General features: G+C 43.2%; 1 protein-coding gene across 1 annotated transcript in view; it reads right to left on the minus strand.

The window, feature by feature from the left end:
- The window catches only part of DISP1 (dispatched RND transporter family member 1), a 101,161-nt gene extending 94,529 nt beyond the window's left edge, over window positions 1-6,632 (minus strand). Inside the window, exon 1 of the mRNA XM_021679480.1 lies at window positions 6,569-6,632. The gene's annotated coding sequence lies outside the window, so the exon portion shown is untranslated. The remainder of the gene's footprint in view (window positions 1-6,568) is intronic.
- Window positions 6,633-6,840: the final 208 nt, after the last annotated feature.

Raw genomic sequence — 6,840 nt, forward strand, 5'->3', positions numbered from 1 at the left:
CAGACAACCTGAATAGCCATTTTTCCAAAGAAGACATGCAGGTGGCCAACAGACACATGATCATCATCACTGATCATCAGGAAAATGCAAATCAAAACCACAGTAAGATATCACCTCACACCAGTCAGAATGGCTACAATCAACAACATAAGAAACAACAGGTGTTGGTGAGGATGCGGAGAAAGGGGGACTGTTGGTGGGAATGCAAACTGGTGAAGCCACTCTGGAAACTGTATGGAGATACCTCAAAAAATTAAAAATAGAACTACCCTCTGATCCAGTAGTGCTACTTCTGAATATTTATCTGAAGAAAATGAAAACACTAACCCTAAAAGATATCTGCATCCTCATGTTTACTGCAGCATTATTTACAACATTCAGGGTGTGGAAGCAACCCAAGTGTCCATTGACGGATGAATGGATAAAGATGTGTGGGGGTGTGTGTGTGTGTAATATTACTACTCAGCCATAAAAAAGGATGAAACCTTGCCATTTGCAACAATGTGGATGGACCCTGAGGGTGGTATGGTAAATGAAGTACGTCAGAGAGGAGAGAAACACAAATGCCCTAGGATCGCTCTTACTTGTGGAATCTAAAGCAAACAAACACCCCAAGCTCACAGGTACAGAGAACAGACTGGTAGTTGCCAGAGGTGGGGGAGTTAGAGGGTAGAAGAAATGTAGTTGTTGTTTTTAGTTTAAATAAATGGAATTTTTTAAAAACAAGATTAAAATTTTTTTAAAGACCAGGGCACCTGGGTGGCTCAGTTGGTTAAGTGTCTGCCTTCGGCTCAGGTCATGATCCCAGGTTCCTGGGATCGAGCCCCGCATAGGGCTACCTGCTTCTCCCTCTGCTGCTCCCCGTGCTTGTTCTCTCTCTGTGTCAAATCAATAAATAAAATATTTAAAAATAAATAAAAATAAGTAAATAAAAATAAAAAATTTTTAAAGACCAATGTGATATTTACAAGTATTACTTGGTTCAGGAAACTCTTATGCCTGAAACTACTAGGCATTTTGACCTAGAAGTGTCAGAGTAATGAGAGAAGAAAATACTCTGACGGGTTTCTTTTACTCTCAACTGGTTGAGAAATGTCCAGACAGGCGCCTGGGTAGCTCTGTTGTTAAGCGTCTGCCTTCGGCTCAGGTCATGGTCCCAGGGTCCTGGGATCAAGCCCCACATTGGGCTCTCTGCTGGGCGGGAAGCCTGCTTCTCCTCCCCCTCCCATTCCCCCTGCTTGTGTTCTCTCTCTCGCTGTGTCTCTCTCTCTCAAATAAATAAATAAAATTAAAAAAAAAAAAAAGAAAAAGAAATGTCCAGACGCCCTGGCTATGATCAGAACAGCCACTCAGAAGGATGACAAGCCGCAGGAAAATAAGGCTTGTAATTCAGGTATTCAAACAAGTATTTAAAAAATGTGCCTGTCTTAACAAGCAAGGTTTTAAGGTGTGAGACAGTAACACGAACCAGCTTTTGGTTTCCGATTTCCCATTAACCTGACCTCAGGGAAGAGAAACTTGGTAACTCCATATCTCTGAACCGAACCATCAGCTTCTGTGATGATTTTTTCACACCCAAAACCCTTCTTTAAAACATTTCAACCGCACACTTGGTGCGTGTGCAGACTTGTGCACTCATCCATAACGTGGCCCTTTCCAGAAATGTCTGCAAGGACACAGGCCAGAGCCCAGAGGACTCGGAGGGGGCACTGCAGCTCGTCCAACTTCCCGTAAGGAATCCTCTTCAGCAACTAATCCTCTGCCTGTAGGGAAACTACATTAACTCCAAATAATCTCTCTCAAAACTCTTCAAGTCAACATGATGTTTCAAATAACCCACAGCTATTTTCAACTCCCTTCTGGCAGAGGATTTTTCTTTCTAGGCTTTTCTAGGTCCCCTGATTGGCCCCGTGTATGCCAAGATTGCCTTGAGTCATTCTGCTTCAAAGGAAGTGCAACCTCAGATGGTCTCACATGCAGCTTCCTCTACCGCTGGGATCCACAGGCCGAGTCTACACAAGTTCAGGAACTTCAAAGAGCTGGCCCCCAGCCAGCCACATTTGTGCTCAGCTGCCTCCTATCCTAGTCAATCCACCTTGAGGAAGAAATGCACACATTATTTACCAGAGAGATCCAAACGCTGTCTTCCTACCATCAGTGTGGATTTCTCTGAAGATAAGTCTTAGTGTTTTCAGACCTTGTCAGTGTAGTTCTGAAGCACATAGCAGGTGCTCAGCAAACACTTCCTGACTGCATGAATACCTGAATCAGGCAGCTGCTCCCCATCCTGCCTCTGGTGTTCTCCCAGCACTCACAACTAGAGGACCTGGCCCCTCGCTCTCTGTGCCATCAGCATCAGGAAAACGTGGAGGAGAAACGTCAAAGGAGCATGAGCATCAGCTCCAGTGTCTGAGTTGGAGAGGTCCCCCCACAGCTGAGAGGGAGGGACTCCACAGGCAACATCACACCCAGCAGACGAAGCCTAAACCCACCGCCTCCCAAGTTGCCCTCCGCAGGGGTTTTCATACTTTCTCATCGGGCAGAACATACCAGAACATTATGGTGCTCTTTTTTTGAAGTATCACGCTGAGTCTGCGTGAGATGGCACAAAACAGGATCTATTCAATACGAATTGTATTTTTTCAAAGATTTATTTCTTTGGGGTGCCTGGGTGGCTCAGTTGGTTAAGCACTGCCTTCGGCTCAGGTCATGATCTCAGGGTCCTGGGATCGAGCTCCACGTCAAACTCCCTGCTCAGCGGGAAGTCTGCTTCTCCCTCTCCCTGTTCCTCTCCCTGCTTATGCTCTGTCTCTCTCAAATAAAAAAATAAAAAATCTTAACAAAAAAAAGAACAATAATAAAAGCAATAATTGAAATACTTCCCTTTAAAAAATTAAATTTAAAAAAATTTTTCTTAATTTTAGAGACAGAGAGAGAGAAAGCATGAGCAGGAGGGGCAGAGGGAGAGAGAAACTTTAGGAGACTCCCCGCTGAGTGTTGAGCCTGAAGGTGGGGGGAGTGGGGCTCAATCTCACGACCCTGAGATCATGACCTGAGCCAAAACAAAGAGTCAGACACTTAACCAACTGAGCCACCCAGGCACCCCATATGTGTATATAAAATATATATATTTTAAACAAAACTCAACCAAGGGCCTATATCACAACAAAAAACAAGCTTATGAATTTTAATATGATCATTTCAAGGTCTTGCATCAATAATAATATAACTGTTCATTTCTTTCCACATAATGTTTACGAACAAAAGGTAAGAACAGATATGAATAATTTATAAGAGAAAAACTCAAAACTGAGCAAATTCTATCCACTTAGCCTATTTTTCAGCAAACCTGAAAGAGACCAGGTTTACCGGATGCAGCAGAGACACACCTAGGCAGCGTGTGGGGCATCAGGGCGCCACAGAAGCTGATTTGAGAATGAAACCATGACACAGCAGGGGAGGCTGAAACAGGGGAGATGGGGCTCCACACACAGCCCCTAAAGGTGCCCCTGCCAAACCTCTCCTGAGAAGCAGATTCAGCCCCACACAGGCCTCCGAGAGCCATGGCAACCCCCTCCTTAGCTTAGGAAGAAGGGAGACCCCGGATCCCACAGACCCTTCCAGGGCACCTGCAAGGTCAGTCCCTTTTACATTCTTACTCCCTCATGAGTGTCCAGCGCAGTGTTCCAGAGGCTACATGATGAGCAACACTGCAACAGACTGAGTGTAAAAACAGACAGAAAAGTCCAGCTGCTTCTATTGAACCAGACAGTAAAGAGATCTGTAAACAGTATAAAACAATGCCACTATTCTCATTTTTTTATTTGCAGAAATAGTTATTTTTTCACGAAATATGTTATTTATGTTAACGTGCAATAGTTTTATTTTTTAATGAATTAATGAATATTTTAAAATTCTGGGTTTTTTTAAGTTTTTTTTTTATTTATTCATTTCAGAGAGAGAGACAGAGCAGAAGCAGGGGGGAAAGCAGAGGGAGAAGGAAAAGCATACTCCCCACTGAGCAGGGAGCTCGACTTGGGGCTCGATCCCAGGGCCCTGAGATCCCATGACCTGAGCCGAAGGCAGACGCTTAACCGACTGAGCCACCCAGATGCCCCCTAAAATTCTGTTTGAATTCCTACTGTGGTAAAGATTGATAGCTGTAACTCACATAAACAAAAGCTCCTGGAGGTCCTCAACCAATTTAAAGAGTGTAAAAGGTTCTACAGGTCAAAGAGTCCGAGCACTGTGGCTCAGCTAGCCAGAAATGTCTAGGCAAAGACCGAGAACAAGGGAGACCCCAAGCAGCTCGCTTCACTACAATGCCAGGGTGGGCTAATCCGTTTATACTTACCGCCATAGACCTCTAATAATTATTTTGTTTTGAAGATTCTGGAACTCTTGTTCATTGGGAATAGGTTAATCCCATTTAATTAATGGAATACACTAATTGGTCACTTAAATTCTGAGATCCCTTACCCTCTGTTTTGGGGAGGGGAGGGTTGTGCTGCCAGACATTTAGATCCCAGTGAAGGGCCCCCAATTCCAGCTAAACTACATGGAGTGATCACAAAGAGTTTCTCAGTGTCAGATATCCTGGAAACACCCTGAAGGGATCTTTAGTTAGTCCCCGTGGCAAACCATTCACATCTGCCCTCAATATTGTTTTCAAAAGAAAGTCATTTTTTCTCTGCTACATAGCAGTAAAATCAAAACTTTTTTCTTCCACTCCTTGTACTCCTCAGCACATACCCCCGATTTAGAATATAAATTACAGAAATGTACTTTTGTACCAAAACATTTGTTAAATTCAAAAACACACAAATTAGACATTAACAGGACAATGTAAATAATACATTAAAGTATTGCTTTATTGATTGATGGTTCAAAAACTGTTTCACTATAACATTTTTATTTATTATTTATATATTAACATAGTAAGAACAGTGTTATTATATATATGTGTGTGTATATCTATACATTTTTTTTTTAAACCTCTGGTCTGGGGCACCTGGCTGGCTCAGTCAGTAGCGCATGCAGCACTTGATGTCAGGTCGTGAGTTCAAGCCCCATGTTGGGCATAGAGCTTACTTAAAAAAAAAATAAAATAAAAAACAGGGCACCTGGGTGGCTCAGTCTGGTAAGTGTCCGACTTTTGATCTCAGCTCAGGTCTTAATCTCAGGGTTGTGAGTTCAAGCCCCAAGGTGGGCTCCACATGGAGCCCCAAAACAAAACATAACCAAAACCAAAACCAAACAAAACATAACACAACTCTGCTCCTAATTTCAGTTTATTTAGGTACTTAGTTTTAGTGGCTGTCATCATGGGGAAGAAAAATCCAAAGATAATATGTAGATCCAAATGGAAGAAACACATCGTTAGCTGCAATACCAAATCATGACGCTTGCTTTTCAATTCTACCAATGAGTTTTTAGAGGTCTGTCCTCACATACTACAAATTTAAAATGCTGATATGATCCAAGCGGTGACTTCAATAGCTAATAACCTAAAGGTGCAATATGCTCAGAGTGAGATCAATCACTAGTAAGAGGCACATACTTAATAAGTTGAAGAACTAGGATTCAACGCCAGAAAATATGATTTCAAAGTCATGTAATAACCGTTGTTGCTCAAAGTGTGACCTACAACCAGCTACATCTGCTGGGAGCTTGTTATAAATGCAGAGTCCCAGGCCCCAGTCCAGACCTACTGACTGATTCCGCTTTTTAACTAAATCCTTGGATGATCTGTATACAAACTAAAATTGAGAAGCACTGCTCCAAAACATTTTCATATATGTTTAAAAAATCTCCTGAATGGCTAGTATCCAAGAACTCTGAACACCTGAATACAGGTGCTCCCTAGAGAGTTCAACTTCGTACAGTCTGCTATCTAGACATCCTTAGAAGCCTGAAATGACATTTGAGAGAGTCGGCGACACAGAATGATCTGTTTCTCTAGATTGCTGAGTTTTACCACGACAGCTCACCAGAGAGATATATACATAGTCTGCATCCATCCATCAGGCCTTCTAGGGAAAAGCTTCCACATCGATGTAAGAAATGGCCATTCTAAAACTGCCAAGAGGGGTGCCTGGGTGGCTCAGTCGTTAAGCGTCTGCCTTCGGCTCAGGTCACGATCCCAGGGTCCTGGGATCGAGCCCCGCATCGGGCTCCCTGCTCGGCGGGAAGCCTGCTTCTCCCTCTCCCACTCCCCCTGCTTGTGTTCCCTCTCTCGCTGTGTCTCTCTGTCAAATAAATAAATAAAATCTTTAAAAAAAAAATAAAACTGCCAAGAGCCCCCTGAAAATGTGAACCCCTCAAAGGCATGAATCAGGTCTTACTTATTTTGTCTCACTGGGGAGCAAGTATAGCGCCTCGGCACACGGTAGCATCGCCGCCGTGTATGTGTTAAACGGATACAGGAAAGAATGAACACAGCTCTCATCTGGGCTCCCACTTTGTGCAGACATTTTGATAAACACCGCATGTATACTTTCATACCTTCATGACAACCCTTGGAAGTGTAGGCTCAGGGAGGGAAAGTAACTTACCCGACATTACATACCTGATAAGAGACTGGATGTAAATTCACGTCTGACTTCAATGCCCATGAGCTACACCATTGGTTCTGAAAAAAGGTGAAAATCAAAATCATCTGAGGACTTGTAAAAACAGATCCGCACTTTTGGAGCACATCCTTCCGTACTGGTCTGACTTTTAGAACATACATTCAATCAACCAAACCCCAAACTGAGTACAGACAGTAACAAAGGACCCTAGCTGGGTTACAAGTGCATCACAACCATACTGAAGGAGGTAGAGGAAGGAACTGGTCCT

The sequence above is a fragment of the Neomonachus schauinslandi genome, chromosome 6, assembly GCF_002201575.2.
Source record: "Neomonachus schauinslandi chromosome 6, ASM220157v2, whole genome shotgun sequence".
Lineage (NCBI taxonomy): Eukaryota > Metazoa > Chordata > Mammalia > Carnivora > Phocidae > Neomonachus > Neomonachus schauinslandi.